General features: G+C 38.6%; 1 protein-coding gene across 5 annotated transcripts in view; it reads left to right on the top strand.

Moving 5' to 3' along the window:
- The window catches only part of PLCL1 (phospholipase C like 1 (inactive)), a 237,245-nt gene that overhangs the window by 45,207 nt on the left and 169,349 nt on the right, over positions 1–22,689 (top strand). The window contains exon 1 of one of the 5 annotated variants that reach the window (XM_058187901.1): positions 10,808–11,029. The exons of 3 other annotated variants lie outside the window; for them this stretch is intronic. The gene's annotated coding sequence lies outside the window, so the exon portion shown is untranslated. Of the gene's footprint in view, positions 1–10,807; positions 11,030–11,279; positions 11,792–22,689 lie in introns of those variants that run through there. One more of the 5 variants, XM_058187910.1, reaches the window with a different exon arrangement.

Genomic DNA, 22,689 nt, shown 5'->3' with positions numbered 1-22,689 from the left:
GGTGCCCCTTCTTCTCGCACCGCCGACATGTAGCGTCCTTGAACTTGCAGTGTTGGCGCTGGTGTTGACCTCCGCAACTTCCGCATTCGTCCCGGTCTTCTTTTCCGCGTTTCTCAGTTCGGCAAACCCCTTCCTCATCCTCACCGTCGGATTCGGTCTGGATCTCTTCTTGGTGCACCGGGGTTGATTTTGTGCTCGCCTTCGGTGTGAGTGGCTGTTGCAGGGTCTCCGCCGCTTGGGTGGACATTTCATGCGCTCTGGCTTCGTCCAGGGCATTTGCCAGCGTTAGATTGCTTTTCGATAGCAGTCGCCTCCGCAAACGCATGTCTCTGACCCCACAGATGAGTTGCTCCAGCAGCGCCTCGTCTAGGTCTCGGTACCCACAGTCTTTGGAGGCTTTCCGCAGGGCGGCCATGTAGTCGCCGATGGTTTCGCCCTCTCGCTGTCGGCGCTCTCCAAATTCAAAACGCCGCACGTATTTGGACGGCGTTGGCGCGAAGTGGTTTTTTAGCAGGGTTTGCAGAGTTTGCCACGATACCGATTGTAGCGGCGTTGGCTCTGCCAGGGCTTCCGCGATGTCGATGACCTCGGGACCGCAGTGGCTCAAGAAGTATGCCCTTTTGCGGTTGTCTGGAACTCCTTGCAGTTCGTTTGCTTCTAAGCTTTGAAGCGGGTCATGTACGTTCCCCATTTCTCTCTGGCTGGGTCAAACGGCGCGGGCGGAGTGTAACTGGCCATCTCCGCGTTTCTGCCCTGTGTTTGCTGGGTTCGGTTCTTCCGTGCTTCAGCTCGGTTCTGGTGCTCCTTAGCCTCGAAATCCCACCTTCGTCGCCAGTGTTAAGTTCGGGAAGTAACGAGGCTGGAGACCAGGGTAGTGACAACAGCTCTTTAATATAGGGTGAACCCAGCAACAGGCTGGGGAAAAACCTCTCCTTATATACTGTTTCACCGGCGGCTTCAACCAATCAGCAACGTGCTTGTTTCCCGCCAAAATATTTAAAGATACATAACAGGAGGGAAAATCAGATCCTCAACCACTGCAACTATACAAACTCTTCATGGAGAATGGGGGGATAGATGGACAGAAAAATCTACCTCCCATTCCCCTTTCTTAACAAGGATTGATTATCCTCTGTTGGCACAAAAACCTGACTAGTTAAGGTAAAAAAATGAAAATTGGGATGGTGGCCAATTGAAAGTTTCAGTGTGACAAAAGATGGTTAAAATTAATTTATTTGTCCCATGTTTCAGATTGCATTTCCTAACGTGCTATTCAGACACCAGTTGCATTTGAGTGTGAAAAATACAGCCTGGGACACAGTAGTTTGAACAGAAGGTTTCAATCCTGCATCATTATGTTGCATGCTTTTATGTAATTCCTTCAATAAAGAGAACAAATTCCTCAGTGCACCCATAGGGGAGATGTATTCAGGCAGTGGCTCAGACTGCTGCCAAATCCTCATTTTGAGCACTCCATCTCTTCCTCTGATATCTGAAGTGTAACGTACTTCACCTTACATTCTCAGTCTGCATATACCTAAAAACACACACAAACACAATATGAGAGGACAGCAGTCTTACACACACACACACACACACACACACACACACACACACACACACACGGAGTCATATAACTTTGTGATCTGAATTTATAGATTTGCTTAAGCAAATATATTAGTCATAAAGCAAATGCTGTGGTCATAAAACAAACCTATTATTCACTATGGAATAGTGAAACTCCGGAAACCAGGAGTAAACTCCAATTTCCTGTTACAAATATTGCAAATCATGGTCATGTGATTGTAGGATGCTGCAAATGTCCAAAATATGGTCATGTGACTGCGGGGAGAGGGAAAAACGTTGGAACCTCTAAAAAGGATTGTAAGTCCCTTTTTCAGGATCCGTCATAATTCTCATTAGTTACTAAGTGACCAGTCATAAGTGGAGGACTACATGTACTAAAAACCTACTTTTCATGCTACACTTTCCCTTTGTTAGGGGCAAATTCATTTTTGAAAGACGTTGTCTTTCCCCTCTGAAACTGGTGTCTTATAAAGAACTGATGATAAGTGAGAATTTGTACTATCCCCATGTGGCTGTGCAGGAGATTTCATACTTAACATACCAAGCAATTAGCATGGATAATACTCTATTCTTACCACAATAGTCCTATTTGATATTTATAGAGTGAATATGCTGAGGTGAGAAATAATTTGCATAAGTGAATTAACTGGATGATTGTCCTAACCAAAGATTTTGCTTTTCTGTTTCACCGCTATTGAATCTTTAACAACACTTAACCTGCTTTTTCATTAAAAACAATTCCTAAGCCAGGAACAATAAAACCACTGAAGTCACACAAGATTACAAAAGTTAAAGTTATAAACATTATGTGTGACAATAGCAGCAATAATATATATTTTAAGATTGGTCTGGCCAATTGTGATCTGAACTAAAAAATATTTTTCTCAGGATTTCTTTTTCTGTCTTTCTTTGGGAGGTCTATATATTATTCCTAAACAACTTGTATTCAAATAGTTTAAAATATATCTTTATCAGACAGCAAAATTTGAGTCTGGAAGGGTTTTTCCATTTTTTAACAAGCATTTGTAAAATAATTCTGTCCTGTTTTTTAATTTATTTAGCATCACTATTTCTTTCCTATTCATCATGGAGCTGAAATATGTGATTGATCACTGTACTCTTAACCTGGTGTTACTGATGATAACTTCTGAAATTCCAAAATAACCACTATTATTGATTTCAAATAGAGTAGGCCTTGCTGAATTCTAGTTTTAAAACTAATCATTATTTTTTTTAAAAAATAAAATAAAATAGCTGTTTGAATCGACCTGTGTTTTTAATAATTGATTTTGAATTACGTTACTTGAGAAAGACAAAATCCAAGTCTCTGAGTCAGTGGTGGGATTCAGCCAGTTCACACCACTTCGGGAGAACCGGTTGTTAACTTTCTGAGCAGTTTGGCGAACTGGTTGTTAGAAGAAATCATTAGGGCAGAGAACCGGTTGTTAAATTATTTGAATCCCACCATTGCTCTGAGTGTGTATGTGTAAGTGCTCAGGCGCTTAGCACATACCTTCTTAGTGTATTGTAGCTGCTTCTGTGTGCATAGTTAGATGCAACAAATAGTAAACATGGAGTTAAATTCTCTGTAGTGGAATAATTAATGAATGGTTAAATAAGACAGCTGTTTCAAATGTGGAAACCATTGATATTGTTTTTGTGTTATTAACAATCTAAATATTCATATGGTAATTCTGCATCATTTAATTTAGAAATCTGAGTATGGGCAAAGGGAATGTTGCAAAACACTGGAAAGCAAATGGAGAGCTGAGGTTTACATTGTGAAGTTGTGATGCACATTACGTTTCCATTACTGAGGTTTGTAACAGATACATATGGTCTTTGTCAAACTTTGGAAATCCAGTTAATGTAAATGGTGATTTCTCATTCATACTTGAGGTTTCAACTTGCTAATGTTGAAGTTGCTGAGGCAATACATGAACATTTCTGAACTGAGAAGTTGTGGGTTTTGTCCTCAATTTGGTGTTAATCCCACAAGTGTTTATGCCTTGATGACTATAATGTTTATCAACTGATAACAGCTTTTGGTGAATTGTCCAGCCTAAATTTAAGATAAATTGCATATTCAGATATAGTTTTTTAAACTAATTATTTTATATATTCAAAATATTAGAAACAAATATTAGAAAATATATTAGAAAAAAATATTAGGAACAAAATATTAGAAACTGAACAAATTAACACATCCAGGAGAACAAAAAGGCCATATTGATTTAGAGCAAGTCTTAAACTTTTTGAATTTAATTAGTTCTGTAGTAGTAGTAACTCTTTTTTGATTAATCAATTATAGTCATCCGGCCAGTATAAACACTCAGCTCCATCCAGTCACCCCGACTATGCTGAATTAAAGGATTACAAGGTTGTAAAAAGGGAGTTTTTAATTATAGTCACAGTAAATACAGGGATGACCTTACCATTAGACAAGGAGCCAGCCAGTTTTTCTCTTAAAGTATACTTCATTTCAATCTAAAATTAAGAAATAGTATTACCATTAAAGCCATTTGGATTCTATCTATAATTGTCACTAATTTATAATATTGGAAGAATAAGAGAGAGGAACTAAATAGCCAGTGTTAACCCAGCAATATTGATGTCCTTTGTGTGAAATTAAGTCATCGAAAAATAATTCTTTGCTAGGGAATGAGATGAGTCCTGAGCCACCATAAAGCTTTTGCTGGAAGATTTAAGAAAGCCTTTGAGGTTTTCCTTTGGTGTATAGTTTATGCATATGAATTTATGTGCATATTATGCATATGCGCAGAAGCATCTGGGTGGGTGGGCGGAGCCTCCCGCCGCTACTGGTTCGCCTGATCCGGGGCAAACCGGTAGCAATCCACCACTGGTTTGCATATGATGGCTTTTAACATGCAAAATGTATGTTCAGATAACTAATTACTTGGCTTTGAACAGGACACGAGCAGATGTTATTTTGGAGGGTAGAATCTGGAATTTAGCTACTTTGCAGTAGTTTAATAATAGATTAATGTTAGCAATGTTCTTAAGCAATAAAAATAATGTCTGAAACTTATTATTCTTTAGCTGTAAGTAGAAAGAACAATGTTACAGAATTGTTCAAGGTTGCAGTTTGGGCCAAATTTTTTTTTGCAACAGGTTTATTAAAGAATAAAGGATAAAGAAATGTCCTTGACAAAATAGCAATGATCAAAAGCATATTTAAGCTTTAATACTCGGGCCCCTGCAGTTCAAATGCTCTGATATTCATGGGTGGACTACAGCCACTGTTGCGTATTCTTGTCTGTTTTGTAATATTGTAAATGGGAACTCTATAAATATATCTAGGAATCTGTGAAAAATAACCCATAATCATTTTATGGTACCAAAAACATTTTACAATTTCTAATATTTTGGGACTAAATTTGGATTCTTCATTCATTCATCCCTCTCCCCTCTTAATTAATATAGTTCATGGGGGAAATGTCCCAACTGAATGACTAAAATAACCCAAAATTCTCGCACCTCTACGCAAATTAATACATTAATGCAGTAAAAGGATAAACTAGATGTAGGTAAATATAGATCTGGAGACTTTTAATCTTCTGAAAAGAGGTTGTTTTGATTTTGGTAAAATTGTTTTTTGGTAATTTCTGCAACCAACTCATCCTCATAGCTTACATGCTACACATATTCCTTGTTTTATGACTACAACTGGGACCAGAATTTCCATTGCTATGCAAGGCAGTTGTTATGTGCATCATGCCATCATGACATTTTTGGCCAAGTTTGTGTCCAAATTTCGTTCATGTAACTGTCGGGGTGTTACAAAGGTGGTAAGTGTGAGGATTAGTTGTAAGTCACTTTTTTCAGTGCTGTTGTAACGTCGACCATAGCTAAACAAATTAAGTCAAGGCAAGGTATGAATCTATGGGCTCTTAAGTTTATTATAGTTCGTATCTTACAAATGATTTCAGAAGGATTTACTTTTGTGGAAATAAACTGGAGGGAAAAATCTAAATCTGTGTCTGTCTTTTATATGAAATCATGTTGTGTTCTTAAAACCAACAGTAAGAGATTGAATCTAATACATTTTAAAAGCATAATATTTTTCAGTAAGGTCACTTCTCCCCTCACCCCTTCTTTTTGTTAAGATGTTGCTTAAAATCAGCCATAAACAGACAAGGTTTTTCTTGTAAACTGCAAGGTATTCACGATGGTAGTTATTTGCCTTGACATTTTAACACAGACTGCAAAGCTTGATAAAGGTTGCAATATGTGGGAACAGCAAGCCGATAAGCTGGCATCAGAGCTTCTGTTCATCAGGCATATATGAGAATGACAGTGCTTTTTGGTTCAGTGCCTGTCCTTGAAGATGTACTATTCTCTTGCCTCCTACTGTTTTATCTCTTTCTGCAGGTGGAGTGTGAAGGAAATGAAATGCTGATTGATAATATTCATTCTGTTGTGCATATTTTAGCAGGCTCATCTGAATTGCCCTGTCTTTTCCCTCTTGTGCTTGTTGATTGCAAGGTTGTATGTTGCAAGTCACTGGCTCATATTTCAGATTGATCTCAAATGCATTAGGTTTGTTTATTTAAAATATTTGTATGGATGCCTATCTTAGAGCACAACTCTGGGCGGCTCACAACAATATTGTGAGAGGTTGTTGGGCTCTTCTTTTCAAATCTACCTTACAAATTCTAAGCATCACTGAAGTAAGTTATATTTATTGATATTCCAGATTTACCTATCTTGATACTTGGGGCATCAAAGGGGCAGATATGTTAGACTACATATGTTAGGCAGTTAGACCACAGCTCATGTTATTTATCAATCTGCATATTGGGGAAGGCTGATTTATAATTATGTAGAGTTATATTAGTCAAGGTTGAATGGTGTGGGGGCATCGTTATGAAGATGCTCGCCCCCTTTTCAGAAGGTTGAGAGTTCAATCATAGGCAACGACAGATATTTCTCTCTCAGGGCACAAAGAGAAAATATCTGCTGTGAACTCCAGATAGGTGTCAGAAAGGGCATCTAGTTAGTAAATGATCAGCTCCGTTCACCCTGATTCTATCCAGAATTAAGGGACTACAGGTTCGTAAAAAGAAAAAAAAATATTGGTCAAGGTTGTGTGTATATCCTTCCTTCAGTTTATGAGGTTAGTTGATAATAAACTCAGATCTGAGGATGTTCCATCTTCGACCTTGCATGGGATAGCACTTCCCTGTTCAAGGTTGGTATGCAATCTGTGGGTCTTCCTGGACTTGTGACTCCTGCTTGAAGACCAGGTGGCAACTGTGGCCAGGAAGGTCACTGCACAATGCACTAGTTTTGCCTTTTTCTAGATTGGAGTCCCTTCAGACAGCTACTCATGCCCTAGTCACCTGTGACTTGACTACTGCAACATATTCTATATACAGAACTGCCCTTGAAGACCACCTGGAAGTGTCAGCCGGTCCCAAATGCAGTGGAACAAGCACTGATGAGCATGGCTTGTTAAGCCCATGTAACACCTCTACTCCTCGATCTGCATTGGTTGGCAGTTTATTTTCAGGTGCAACAGAATATGCTAATTGTTACCTATAAAGCCCTACATGACACAGGCCTTGGTTACTTTAGAAAATGCTTATCTCTCATAGTATCTGCCTGACCACTTTGATCTTGCAGGGTTGGCATACTCTGGATTTCTTTATTTAAACAATCTTATCTATTGTGACAGCACACATTCTCTATAGCAGTGCCTGCTCTCTGGAATGAAGTTATCCCTGAGATCTGGATGACCTCCTCTCTGCTGCTGTTCAGAAGAATGATAAAGATCTGATTCTTCACACAAAGCCTTTGGTGAGGAAGGATGAGATATCTCTCTTCATTCCATCTGGTTATGACACTTTGTCTTTTATGACCGAGAGAAGCATCTGAAATTGGTCTAAGGAGCTTTCCATGTTCTATTCTAACACAATTTGTTAGATTGCTGCTGAAAGCAGATCTCCACAGAGCTCTGAGCATATGGGAAATATGTTAGCGTGTGTAGTTTTGTCACAATTTAAAAACTGTGATATTAATGCCCAGATTCCTGAAAATGATGTTGGGACTTTCTCAACAGCATCAATTTGGGGATCATTCCAACTTGATTTTATAAACCAGTAGTGATTCATTTAAACAAATCATTTAAGGAATTATGATCTAGATATTGTAGTACACATGTTTCTCATTTTCAATGATTAGATAACTGAATATAAGAAACATTTAATCATAGAATGCAAGCTTCTTCAAAATGATCTAGTCCAGGGATGTCAAACTCAAGGCCCAGAGGCCCAATCCCAGCCTGCAGGGTGCTCAGATCTGCCTGCAGGGCCGTCCTGGAAACAGTGAAGGACTGGCCCGCAGTGCCTGAGCCAGCAAAAACGGAGCTTGGGAAGGCTGCGTGAAGGCTGCTCTCCCGAGCTCCATTTTCGCTGGCAGAGGGTTGCAGGAGGCCATCTCACCCGAAAACGGAGGTTGGGAGCCCATTTTTGCTGGCAGAGCGCTTGGGGCTCCACAGGCGCTCCCAATATGAGTGATGTCGAGCTGGCCACGCCCACCCTGGCTACGCCCATCCTAGCCTCCCAAGGTCAAACACAACCCTGATGTGGCCCTCAATGAAATTGAGTTTGAAACCCCTGATCTAGTCCAATCCTCCTCCTCCCCCCCACCCCAAATATTGGTTTCCAATACTGTAGCATCCCTGAGAGGTGACAATCAAGGCTCTGCTAAAATGCTTTCAATTAGGGAGTGTCTACTCCAGTCTGTTTCATTGTTGGACATCTTTTACCAGTAGAAAATTTTTCAAGATGTACAACAAAACTGACTTTGTAAAGAAAACCTATTGTTTTCTCCTGCATTGTGGAACAACTTGCTCAGTTCTTCCCTATCTTCTACATGACAGCCCTTCAGTGACTTGAACAGTTATCACATCTCCCTATAAAACTTTTCTACAAACCAGAGATACTCAAGTATTTCCAGCCATACAATTTTCTTTCCATATCCCTTATCATTTTAGTTGCTTTCCTCTGGCCACACTGAACACAAAATGTCCTTTCTAAAATGTGATAACCAAAACTGGGTGCCTTATTCAAGATACAGCAAACATATAGAATTCAGAATAGAAAAGAATTAATCTTGACACCATGCTTCTGTTGATACAACCTAGCAGGGTATTTGGAATTTGGTTTGGCAGCTACATCACAGAATTGGCTCATGTTCAGCTTTTGACCAACCAAAGTGTTTAGATTCTTTTCACATGTCCTATTGTCCACCCGATTTCCCCATCATACACTCAATCTTCTGATTTTTCTTATCTAAATATACATATTTATATCTGTTCATATTGAAATTCATCATGCTGGCTTCTGCCAATTGTTCCAGCTTGACATGATCCTCCTGAATTTTAATACTATCCTTTAAGCGTTTGCTATTTGCCTTCTCTTTGTGTTCTCTGTAGATTTAATAATCTTATGTACCAACCCATCTGGTTGGTTATTTATAAATATGTCAATAGCACAGTGTCTAGACCAGAACTCATGTTCAGCTCTGCCATCTCCTGTACTATAATCACATTGGAGACTTTGTAAAATGTTTTTCAAATTCAAGGTACGTTATGTCTACCACATGGACAACCATACTAACTTTAGGAGATCAGTTTGGTTTGGCATAATATCTATTTAGGAAATGCTGGTTACTGCAAAACAATGCACTATTTTCTAAATTATAAAGATAGAGCCAGCATTTGCCCTTTTTCCAATCTTCTGTAAGAGTGGATTCCCAGATTGATAAAATGGTTCAAGAACAAGCTTCCTGGTTATTTCATTGTCAGTTCATAGAGAATCTGTGAAAGAAGTATCCTTCTGTCTTCCCTAATCACATTAGTACATTATATTGGTTCTAAATGGCAAAATATTTCACTTGATGAAATTCTTGTATCTATTACTATTTTAATTACAGTAGATATAGTTAATTCTGTGGAAATTTTATTTGGAAAAAAAGTCCCTTCTGGCCTATGCCCTTGCTCCATTATTTCTTACAAAGAGGAATTTAGAGATCCATAGTCTTTCAGAAGTTGGTCCTGGAGACTTATTCAGAGTAGTCAATGCTTTCCTAGCCATTTCTTTACTTGGCTTGGATTGCCACTTCCTTTTTTATCAGTAGTTTTGCTCAGGTCCATTTGAACCCAGCTTCCTTTTGAGAAAAGAAAGAAGTACTGTGAAAGTCAAGGAATCCTTTTCCTCCCCCAGTCAACATGTTACAGTACTAACTAACCATTTCTTCCTTTTTCTACTGACATAATCAGTAGTTATGTCAGTAACTGTCTGGAACCCACACCACATTTCTGAAATCAATACAATTGAACGTGTCCAGAAATATTTTACAAGAAGAGTTCTTCATTCCTCTGAAAACAACAAAATACCTTATCCCACCAGACTTGAAATCCTAGGCTTAGAAAACTTGGAACTTGGTCGCCTTCGACAAGACCTAAGGTTAACTCATAGAATCATCTATTGTAATGTCCTTCCTGTTAAAGACTACTTCAGCTTTAATTGCAATAATACAAGAGCAACCAATAGATTTAAACTTAATGTTAACCGCTTTAATCTAGATTGCAGAAAATATGACTTCTGTAACAGAATCATCAGTGCTTGGAATACTTTACCTGACTCTGTGGTCTCTCCATAATCCCAAAAGCTTTAACCAAAAACTTTCTACTATTGACCTCACCCCATTCCTAAGAGGACCATAAGGGGTGTGCATAAGAGCACAAACGTGCCTACCGTTCCTGTCCTATTGTTTTTCTTTTTCTTCTTCTTATATATATATGCTTATACTTCCTTATATTTCCTCATATATATGTTTATATACTGTATAATCTTTTTGTGTGATACCTATATATATTGTTGTGACAAATAAATAAATAAATAGTTGTTCTTCTACAGAACTTGCCTGCAAAAATAATCTTAAAGGTAAGAGACAAAAACAAAATACAGCACCTGCCCTCTCTTTCCTTTTTCAGCTCTTCACCCAGGGACTTCCTATGTATTCATAGTGAAGTAGATAGCTGTCATGTCCCACTCCTCCTCCGACGGCCGGGTCTGGGAAGTCTGTATCAAGCGTGGCCACAAAGCCTCTGCAGCTTTGCCAAATTCCTGTCAGAGTTCTCAGGGCAGGCAGGAATCCAAGGTGTGACTTCAGCAACCAGATGAGACTTTGCTTGACTCAAGGAATGCCAAAAAGCAGATCCTTTATATAGGCCATGGGCTGTGGCTCCATGACTCAGCACTTATCCAGGCCTGCCCCTCCCTTCCTTTTGCTGACATCGCCTCTCCATTCTCCAGAAGCGGGGATCCGTCCACTGTGTCTTTCCATCCTCCTGGTCTGCTGCCGGCAATTCTAGCACGTGGCTGGCTTCGTGCTCACACGCTGTAGGAGGGAGGTTTGTTTGCTCATTCTGTCCGGGTATGGTGCGAAGTCTGGGGGCTGGAGGCATGCCTGGCCGTTCTTCTTCATTATCAGACTCTGGCTCAGATAGCAGGAGATGGGAGGGGCCTGGCTGCGGAGAGGAGGGCGGGCGATGCACAACAATAGCAGAGTTACATACTGTCCGTAGCAGATGGGGGGGGGCAAATAAACCTCTATCTATAAATGCTCCAAATGCACTAAAAATGCATCCAAATTCACCATTCTACTTTTGAATAGATTTTTCTGTGCGTTTCTCGTTATATATCCAATAGCAATAAATTTAAGCAGTGATTTTTTTAAGAGACAGCCTTCTTAAAATTAAGCACTGCTTCTCCTTTGTTAATGCAGTTGTGTGAATGGAATGCGAGCTTTGTTTCACTGTGGTGTAGTAAGTTAGGTGGTGCAGCTTTCTTTTAGAATGAATCTCTTCTTTAAAGGATAACTTTGGAGCATTATAATAGTACATAAGATTCACCTCACTGCTTCTTGGTTTCAAGCATTTAAAATAATATAAATGTTAATAAATCTGGTTATAAGATTATAGGGAGTTTTTTTTTTTACTTGTGCTTCCAGGTTAATGTAGTTGATGTATAATGTATTTTAGAATGATATGCTAAATAGAAAATCCTATTTCTGACATGCATAATATCTATTTTGCTCTGAGGTTTGCAATTATTCTACCACAGTTTCACTGGTTTCTCTGGAGTGAAGCAATAACTGTTTGTCAAGTAACTTGGTAAGTATGTATGTAGATAATGGTTTATGTGAGTTTTGTATTTTCCTTGGATCTAAGGCATAAACCTGCTGCAGATTTCCATTTTATTTATTTTGTATATAATGTTCATATTGTTGCCATATTTGTTTTGTTTATCTGAACAGTTCTAGTTCCTGAAATAAATAAATAACAATAATTAGATCTGCACCTTTATTTTAGTATATTGCATGTCATAAAAAAGAGGACTGAATGCCTTTGTTTTTTAACAGAAATAGTAACATGTGGAAAATAAGCTTTAGTGAATAGAATACATCACAACAGTATTAAAGAAGGTATACAATCAACATTATAATTAAAGAAGGAAGTATTCGGAAACCACTTCAACTTCCATTTGTATATTACACTAACTTCAGTGGACCCTTGTCAGTTCAATCTTTGATTTTTAATCTTTTCCATTTATTTTATTATTTCCAATATCCATGGATATTATTACTCTTTTAAGTATGTCTCTATAGGGCAGTAATGCTTCGACACTGAGTGCCGAAACTGGAGTGTGTGCTTGAGTGCTGGAGCACCAGAACCCGGAAGAGAGGAGCTGGCTGGTGCACATGCGCACGGTGTCCAGCTGCTCTTCTGGGTTTTGGCACGCAGCTGCTGTCTTCCGGGTTCCGGCCAGCTGCTGTCTTCCGGGTTCTGGCACGTGCATGCATGCGCATGTGAACTCAGAAGAGAGCAGATGGCTAGTGCACATAAGCACCGGACCAGCTGGCTGGCACGCATACGTTGACGGAACCCGGAAGAGCAGCTCGTGACGGCACACATGCCCACAGAGAGGGCTCTGTATGCCACCTCTGGCACTGGTGCCATAGGTTCGCCATCATGGCTGTAGGCTAATCTGTGCTTTTCAGAAATTAACATACATTGTTTACAGTCAGCTTCTTGAGATTTGAGATGCTGAGTGTTATGAAGCTTTGAACTCTGGACAATTTATCAAAACACATAACAGAGCATTTTAGAAACTTTAAAGTTTAAAATCTCCCCAAATTGAGTCTAATTTTAAATGTGTTTCTTGGCTTTAGTTATGATACATAATATTCTGCTGAATACCTCTTGGTATGCCAAATGCCAAGCGCTGGTTTATCTTCTGTAATAAATAACAGCTTGAAAAGACAGTGCTGACATAAAAATATTCAATAATTAACAAGTTGCAAATGACATCTTCCATCTTCTCAATTTATACTGCATTTCATTACATAAGTCCTAGGACAGCATAAGGAATGCAAAACTCTAAGCTATTTAAGACTCCACTCAATGCAAAGAAGACAAATGTTTATTGGCTGTTCAAAGTTTGCTAATTTATTAACTCAAGTAATTCATTTTAGGTAGAATGATAGGTAGGATTTATAGTCTTTTACTGAATGTGTGCTTTTCTAAAGTTTCTTATCAGCTGCCAGTTTTGTTATCTAGAGTAGGAATAATCAAATGGATTAAGTAAACCAATTGTACCGTTTAGCAGAATCGCTGAACTCCAAGCTTCAGCGGAAACCTGTCAGTTAAGCTTGCTCCTCCCCTGGGAACTCTTGCAACGTTAATCCTGGGCTAGGTTCTCTTTTGGAAGGCACCCCTTTTATACCAGGTAGTTTCTTTTGCTGAGCATCTATTCATCAGTGTTCAAGGAGTAGGCTGAGTGAGAGGTGACAAGTGCTATGCTCAGGTCATAAATTTTGTACTCTTTAAGTACCGGTATTCTTAAGGAAGGGTTACTACTTTGAAAGAAATATTTTGTCGGAGCAAATGTTATATCTGGAGCTGTCAAAATCTTGTCGCCTACTTGCCAAAGCCATTCAAAAATTTATGTTATACTCAGGAACTCCTGCTTCTGTTAGGACAAGATGTATGTCATCATGTGTGGTATAAGGGACTTATAAATATTTGTCAAGTTTTGTAAATCTACTCCAAAATAAAACATTAACTTTTTTTCCCCATAACAGGATAGAAATAACATTTCTGTATCAAGTTTTGTTATAATTTCTATTTATTACTTATAAAAAAACTATCATTACAACTGAATTATAGTGTGCCAGTGGATATTGAAATTGCCATGCATTTTAAAAAGTGTTATAGTTTGTTCATTTTTCACAATGGGTAAAATGCGCAAAAAGTAAAAGGAACAGGCAACATGCTTTTCCTCTTCCAGCATGGCTGATATGTATTGCTTTTATAAGTTATTATTTTAAGTTCTGCTTCTAGAATACACTTGATTATTTCTATTAAAAGCAACAGAAATGGGGAGCCACTGCACTAATCATGCTGCAGTTTGTGTAGTTGAACAATAGTCATTTTTATTTAAAAAACAATCAGTTGTGCAGAGTTGTGGAACTGAATCCAGCTGACAGATTAATTTATGACGAAGAGAAAAAACAGGGAACCTGGCATGCACATTGTTAAGTTCTTGGTCTAGATTTATTTTTCCTGCTTTTTTCTTTTTTGGATTATGTGTTAGAGGAGAGGGGGCTGAGCTGAAAGAAATTCTAACAGTTATTTGGGGTGCCTTCACTGGCCGTATTGTTTACCGCTGGCCTAGTTACCAGCATGATTGAATTTCTGTCACGCGTATCCTGAACTGTTACACTTAAGCTGAAAGCTCTTCAGTCTTCAGTCTAAGTTTTATTCAGACATGTGTTCTATATCAAGCTGCTTTTGCAAAATATCCAGAAATTATAATAGGGTCAGAAGGTGAATATGATTTTTTTTTTTAATTTGGGTAACCTGTCTGAAATACAACATCCAGCTGGTTTCTGAAGGTATTAGAACATTCTGATTTTTTAATGCTTTAAATGACAGGTGATTAACTCTCAGGTATTAGGTTTCTCTTTTTAAAAAAATTGAGCAATCCTGTCTCACTGCACTATTCATCTCTATTCCCCAATCCCTCCAAGCCATTTTAAAGTTTGCTGCATGGTCATCTTGACTCCTACCAGTTTGGAAATGCAGTGGGCATGAAGAGATGCCAATCAGTGTTCTCCTTCAAAGGACCAGCGGAGAAATGCAAACCACTCCTCCACCCATAATTTAGCACTGCCTCTTGAACTGACGGCAGGTCTTCCATAATAATAATCTGTCTGTCAAACCATCACAATGCTGTAAGTAAATTTAACAATAAATTTACAATTGCAATAGGAATGCATGTTTTGGAATAGGTTTACATTTATGTGGTGTAATTTAAATGCTTGCATATAATATTGTTATTCTTGCTGTTTTAATGTCTCATTGACCTGAGCTGATGAACTGAACAAGGTCAAAGATGAAGTGGAGGGAAAGCTTGCATCTCCCTCCCCTCCTCTCACCCTGGGTGTTATGTTGTCACTCTTCTTGTAGTAAAGCCCTACTGGGAGCTAGGAGGATGAAACCTAGTTCTTGTCAGCATTGGAGCAAGGTTAAAGGGGTCTAACCTTACTAGAGCTAGAGTTAAAAACTGTTGCCAAAGTTGTGTGACTGTATTCCAGGCAGACTTAGCCGTAATGGCTGGCTTGTAACCAGGAGCTGGGAGAAGCAATGGGATGAGTTCTGTATAACACCAGTAAAAAAATGGGCTGACCATGAGTCTTATCTCTGCAGAGAAAAATAGAAACGATCCAACTTTAAATTCTGGTTTCACACAATATATATGAAATATAGCTGACTCAGCTTTAAGCATGCCAATCAATATCAGGGAAATTGATAGGGAAAAGATGATATGTAGTGTTACTGAAGCTACATCCTTCAGGAAAATTTCGTTAAGTCTCTCCTTTTTTGATATCAAACCAGAATTCCTTTTTTCTGGAATCTTCTTGAATTTTGGTGACTGACTTTGTTTCTTCTTTTATAATAAACATATAAACTTTTGTTGAATACATTTTATACTGGATACACCAGTTTTAGATAGAGACATATGTGTAGTACGTTTCATGTTATTGTGTGTGCATTTAAAGTGCTGTGTCAAAATACTCTGCTTTTCATGTTTTAATTAAATATTCTTCTCCATTCAATAACTTTTAGGGAGTTCGGGATATCAACTGTTGTTAAAGTTGAGAAAGCTAACTCCAGTGGGCTTTCGACAACTTCCTGACCTCCGGACCTTTCGCCGCGAGCTTAAAACATATCTATTCTTCCGAGCAGGACTGGCTTAATAGGGTTTTTAAACATGGATTTTATTGGGGTTTATTTTATATTTTGTATTGTATTTTAAATTTAGGCTTTTGGAATAAGTTTTTTAAATAGTGTTTTTATTGATGTATTGTATTGTTTTATCTGCCTGTTCACCGCCCTGAGTCCTTCGGGAGAAGGGCGGTATAAAAATTAAATTATTATTATTGTTATTATTTATGTTACGTTAAAATGCTTGAGCAGATGCCATTTAATAATTATCACCACTTGACAATCCAACAATTTAACTGAAGTTCTAGGAGTCAAACACTATTCATTTTAATGAAAGTTGTAGCCCAATAATTCTTATATTTATGTGGTTGTACTGTACAGAGGTGCAAATGTTATAGAATGGCTACTATGGTACATTTTGATGCAAAAATCATTTATTTGGTACTCAACACACAAACTAGAACTTGTTGATGCCGACTGCCTTGTAACTCCTACATTGTTCTTTCTGGGAAAGATTTTTTTGGTATGCATCATTTTTGGTGCTCATTGCACCTCCTAGAATCAATTAATGATGAATACTGAGGTATCACTATCAAAAATCATATGTTTTTTCTGGGGTTTTCATTGATTTGTGAGAACCAGTCAAGAAATGCTGAAAAAGAGGATCCTATGGCTGCCTGACTGTTGCATTCAGCAGTGGCGTTGAATAGCTGTAGCACAGTAGCATTAAAGCGGCAAAGATTTCCCAAGTTTTATTCCTTTGAGAGTCCTGGGTCCAAAAGGCATTCCATACGTTAGCCCATTTTACAATGGCATTGAAAAAAGTGACTTATAACCATTTTTCACCCTGTTGCTCTATCCCCATGGTCACGTGATCAAAGTTCAGACACTTGTCAACTGACTCATATTTATTATGGTAGCAGTGTCCCAGGGTCATGTGATCACCTTTTGCAACCTTCTGACAAGCAAAGTCAATAGGGAAGCCAGATTCACTTAGCAACCATGTTACTAACTTAAGAATCGCAGTGGTTCACTTAATAACTGTGACAAGAAAGGTTGTAAAATGGGGCAAAGCTCACTTAACAATTGTCTCACTTAGCAACATAAATTTTGGGCTCAATTGTGGTCATAAGTTAAAGACTACTTGTTTATGCTATATTTGACATTTTAGGTTTAAGGTGAAAATAGTTGCTCAGACCAAGTTCCAATGCTGATGTGAGTTAACAGAATAACTCAGTAAGTGAAGTAATGATTACAGATCACATGATAGCAATTTCCAACATTACCTGCTGGCTTTGTACAAGTACAGTCATTGGGGAAGTGTCAGGAACTTGGAAATCATGGTCATCATGTGAGGGCCTCACTTAATGACCCATGCAGCCCTCATTTAATGGTGGCAACTGGAACTGATGGAATTGCCATAGCTAAACAAACCTTTCTGCTAATAGAAACCATTCTGTCCATGCAAGGCCTACAACTGTATTTTCTACTGATTATTTCAAATCACTATTTGAAAGTCTTACTTTTTTTGTAAAAAGTCTTCATAGTCTGTGGCTGCAAAATTATATGGCACTCTGGATCACCTCCCCACTTTTGGGAGTAGAACTCCAAAGAATTGTCAAAATTGCAGTGTTAATATGGTAATGGCAAATGCTGATTTTCAGTTGAGTGATTCCCCCCCACCCAGTATAATTTATTTCCTTACTTGGTATCATTGCATAAAATAGGTATATTAAATGCCTCCTACTCTTAATGTGCCCATTAGAGGTTGGAAGAAAAGAACAAGAAGCCCCCTCTCCATACAGAGTACAAAATTGGGAATGTAAAGCTTTCTTCCTCAGCCCCTATCCGAATGAGGTCATTGGCCACATCACCTGCAGCTCATGGCCAAAAATTAAGGGAAAAAAAGCTTTTTCTCCCCCTAGAAATAAATGCACAATCTGCAGCTGCAAAACGGTTGCCTGCTGCTATTGAAATTTGTTTTTCAATTACCTGGCTAGGCTTTCCTTGTTTATTGTTCCCCTGAGATTCTTTCTTGCATGGTTACTCAAAATATACAAAGAGGTAGCTTACTTAAAATATATCATCTGAAAGCAGCAAACATATTGTTCATATGTATTTATATCCAATATTACTTTCAATATTGCAGGACTAGCTGGATAACCATGCTTCGTTACGAAATTATGTGATCGGACTTGATAAATGGACACTTACAGCTTGAAAATTAATGAGTAGTTACGATTGGCCTTTCCTCTCCCCTTCTCTCCCTCAGCCTTGCCCCACAGAAATGTCTTGTCAGCTTTGGAAGCCATATTAGGCCAGACGCTTCCAAGCTGCCACCTTCTCATGTGTAAGAAAGTAGGAGGGGGGATTTATTTGAGAGTTTTGTATTTAGACAAAATAGCATTCTTCCCATCGGTCAAGGTCAGGATGAGCCTGCATCTGGAGAAGGAGTGGTTGGAGTGCTGTCTCACGATGGAACGGATGGTGATTGGAGCATGTGATCAACTGAGGAGTGAGGGGATGATTTGGGGTTTTTTGATTTACTGAGGGAAAACCCGGAACTCCCAGATTCGGGTTTTCCTAAGATGTGCCGATATACCTACTCTAATAAATAGAACTTTGAGAAAATGCTGGCCTCAGAGTTTTTGATTGGAGCAGAGGTTTTTCTGGAACACTGACATGTCTCCTATCCTATTCCCTTCTCTCCCTCAGCCTTGCCCCGCAGAAGGCTCCCCTATCCTATTCCCTTCTCTCCCTCAGGCTTGCCCCACAGAAGCCTTTGCTATCCTATCCCCTGGTTGCTGCTGTGAAAGTAAAACGGAAAGTGAAACTCCTCTCCTCTGCTTGTGTTTTGCATTTGGAACAGATTTCTTTTTTGTTGGGGAGGGGGAGTAGAACTCCTTAGCATCAGAGGGCTATTTGGAAAGTGAAACAGTATTTGCTGTGTGAGCAAGAAGAAGACAAGAAGGAGCCTGGCTGTGGCGTAGCTCAAGTGTTCTGTATTAAAGCTGCTTCCTGCTGTGAAAGTAAAACGGAAAGTGAAACTCCTCTCCTCTGCTTGTGTTTTGCATTTGGAACAGATTTCTTTTCAGGTGGGAAGGGGGAATAGAGCTCCTTAGCATCACAGTGTGTTAATCATAATATAGGAAATACTAATGCTCTGATGGTCATTTCGAAAAAATCTTTTCTTAGTGAGCACCTAGAAGCCAAGAGGAACATATGTGGCAAATTTCAAGTTTGTAGGCTTTACGGTTCTGGAGATTTTGTTTATGGTTCTGTTCGTGTTTCTCATGAGCATTATCTGGCAGATAGTTAGCGGGGTTTCCTTTAAAAACATGAGTTAGCTATGGACAAGAACACATAAAGCTGTTGTCTCCCAATAAGAACGTACCTTTATTTATAGTGGGAAAAATATATATTTTCCTTTTTTTATTAATAAAATTCGTTATTCTACAATTTATCAATATCACAGTGTAGCCTTTCTTCAATCTTATGATATTATTCCCAGTAATGTGTATTCATACATATTTGAGTCATCCCACCCCACACCCCCTCATGCATCTTCTGGAATTCTGAGACTCATGGGGCCCTAAACCTCCTAATATTTTGTAGGTTCCTGAAAATCTGGAAAATTCCTCATTTTGTGGTTTTATGTTTTTCATTATCTCAGTTGAGTTTGTCCCCACTGCCATTATTGTTATATAGTTTCATTATGGTTTTTATTTGCTTTTTATGTGTACCACCCAGAGTTGTAATCATGTTATAGGAATGTATAACATTTAACTATAATATAATTGTACAGTTGGAAGATTTATAAATTGGAGGACAGAGCTGCCAGCATCAGCCACTAAAATACCTAGAAGGTATGAGATTCATGACAGGAAAAGGAACAGAGAAGATAACACTGAATACTGAGTATCTGAATGAAGAGAGACCTATATTATTATAAGTTCATTTTCAGAGTGTTTCACAATATTATATGTGCTTGTTGAGAGTTCTCATGAACTGAGGATTTATAAGATACAAATTAATGGAGAAAAAAATCGCTTTGAAATTTTCTGACCTAATTCAAAGTGAAATTAATGTTCTCTTGTTAAATATTACATCAAGTGATATCTTTGTATTTGTATTTTAAGGCAGTTAAGAAATGTGAAATATCAATAAACATATATTTTCAGCTTCCTTTTTTTACGCTGTTAAGCAAAGCCCTGCTTTTTTTTAACATTATGGCTTGTTATATAGGGACTTAGAGCTTATTTTTCTAAGTGGCACCCTACCTGAAATGGTTATTGGTGGCTCAGTTTTGGGAGTGGGGGGTATGCTTTAAATAAAGTCTGCTTATTAAAATGTTTCTAGTTACAGTAAGTAAAATGGAATGACTTGAATATCTTTGTTGTAATTTTTCCATGGGAGCAAAAATACATCTCATTTTAGTATCTTAGTAGCCTTCCTTCCTATCAGTGTTAATTTCATTGCTAGCCGCTTTCTTAAATTTCTTTCTGTTAAAGAAGCCTTCCTCAAATGGGTGTCCACCAAATATGTGGGTCAATTCCCAGTATTCCTTGGTCTTTGCTGAAAATGCTGGGATTTGAAATTTAGAGGGTGTAAAGTTGGCAGTTTATACTAATATTTAGTAGATGTGATAATCCCTAACCATATAACTGATGTGTGGCTTTCATTTTGAAGGTAACCAGTAGTGGGTTCCACTTATCTTTGCTACCGGTTCAGAACTGTGAGCGTGTGTGTGCATGCTTGCTTTGCTCGTGTGTGGCACTTCTGCGCATGCACAGAACATCTGTAATGACATCCGGGTGGGTGGGCCTCCCGTCACTGCTACAACCAGTTCATCCGAACTGGAGTGAACTGGTAGAAACCCACCACTGAAGGTATCATAGTTGGTTGACTAACTAGTTGACTAGTTAATTGAAAATTCAGTTGCAATATAAATATTGACTGCTTGAAATATGAGTACAGCATAGGAAGTAAAGCTGTGGAATTTAAACACCTGTGCCTTTGTTCAGTAGATTCGTTAGTAGTTTGGGCATTTGCCTTTAAATATCTGAAACATCCTGAAGCAATTAAATACTTCAACGATCCTTGAACAGTTGGCTGAGAGCCATCTTTTATTAGTCTCATGAATCCATCCCTTTTTAAACAGAATATCTGGAGAGAAAATAACTGGATGATAAACAATCAAGCGACAGAAAATCTATTTTGGAATATATATTTTGTATTTGTCCTGGCATAAACGATGTAACCTGTTCAACCACAGAATTTTTGAAGAAAATCCCTCAAGACCTTCCCTTTCTACCACAATGCTCAAGCAACAGTTATTAATTGCTGGAGGTTCTATTATATTGTAAATCTGTACAATCCTATAGAGGAACATGCCGTTTTCCTCTAAATAGTGAGAGGAATTCTAGTTGTTGAAGGACAGTTGAGGCATTGCCCTCAGAAAGAAAATTCACATATACTGTATGAGAACCTGCTTATTTGTACTTGTGAAAATTCCCCTCCCCACAAAAAATCAACCTTAAGAGAAAGCTATTTTAAGAATAAAATTTTCAGTTCTAAGCAGCTAATTTTTTGATGTATTGCTACAGGAGGAAGATTGGGAAAAATTACCTATTCAAAAGAGGGAAATCGTCTGTCTTCATTGCCTGCAGATAGTATTCTCAACAGACTTTTGATGGAAAAATCTAAAGTAAACTTTGTTCTGGATCATATTAGTTCAGACTTTCAAGATCTGCATTTTTGTAATGGTAGAAGGGGGTGTTTTGCCATATAGAAAGGCCAACTAGTTTGTCATGTGAAACATACCTTGAAGTCTGTTATTCAAAGCATATGCTTTATAATCTAATGAAGGAAAAGGCAATTATTCAGATGTTTCCATTCTAAAGCAGTGGCCACAATCCAGAAAAAAAAAAAGCATCTAGGTTTTTGGTTTTTTCAAAGGGGCTCCTTGCATCTGCTTGAGATCAGCTTTCAGAATGAGCTGTACCAGTAATGCACAATTCCTTGAGATTTGGGGTACATGTAGGGTCTTTTAGTTTGAAAACATACACTTTGCTACAAGTAAAGTTAATGGGGAAAGCCAGATTTTCTTAATTACTTCATGATTCATTTAATAAGTGCAGTGATTTACTTAACAATCATGGCAAAAAATGTCATAAAATAGGGCACAACTCACTTAAACAACCACCTTCCTTAGCAATGAAATTCTGGTCCCATGTAAATTGAGGACTACCTATATAGAGTCCCTCAGCTCCAACCTTACTCTTCGAGAACCTGGGGGAAAGGCCAAGTCTTCACTGCTTTCCCAAAAGTTATGAGGGTTGGGGGCTAGTTGAATTTCAAGGGAAGATTCCACAGGCAGGGGCTTTTGTAGAAAAGGCACACTTCCTAGGTCCCACTAGATCAGGGGTCAAACTTAAGGCCCAGGGGCCGGATGTGGCCCCTGGGGCTGCCCTGGAAACAGTGAAAGACTGGCCCGCAGTGCCTCTGCCAGCGAAAACAGAGCTCAGGAGGGCCATGGCCACCCTGACCATGCCCACATGGTCCCCCACAACCCTGATGCGGCCTTCAACGAAATCAAGTTTGACCCCCTGCACTAGATGGCAGCATTTAAGAGAAAGGATCCGGAGTATTCTCACTCCATCCAATCAAGTGGAATGGAAAGACACTTCAGGGAGAGATGGCTTGCAAATAACCTAGCTCGGTGCCATGTTGTAGGCTCGTGTAGTTATCAAAAGTGATATTTAGAACCATGAATTCAACTC

The sequence above is a fragment of the Ahaetulla prasina genome, chromosome 1 (assembly GCF_028640845.1).
Source record: "Ahaetulla prasina isolate Xishuangbanna chromosome 1, ASM2864084v1, whole genome shotgun sequence".
NCBI classification, from domain to species: Eukaryota; Metazoa; Chordata; class Lepidosauria; order Squamata; family Colubridae; genus Ahaetulla; species Ahaetulla prasina.
This window is presented reverse-complemented; position numbering and strand designations above follow the sequence as displayed.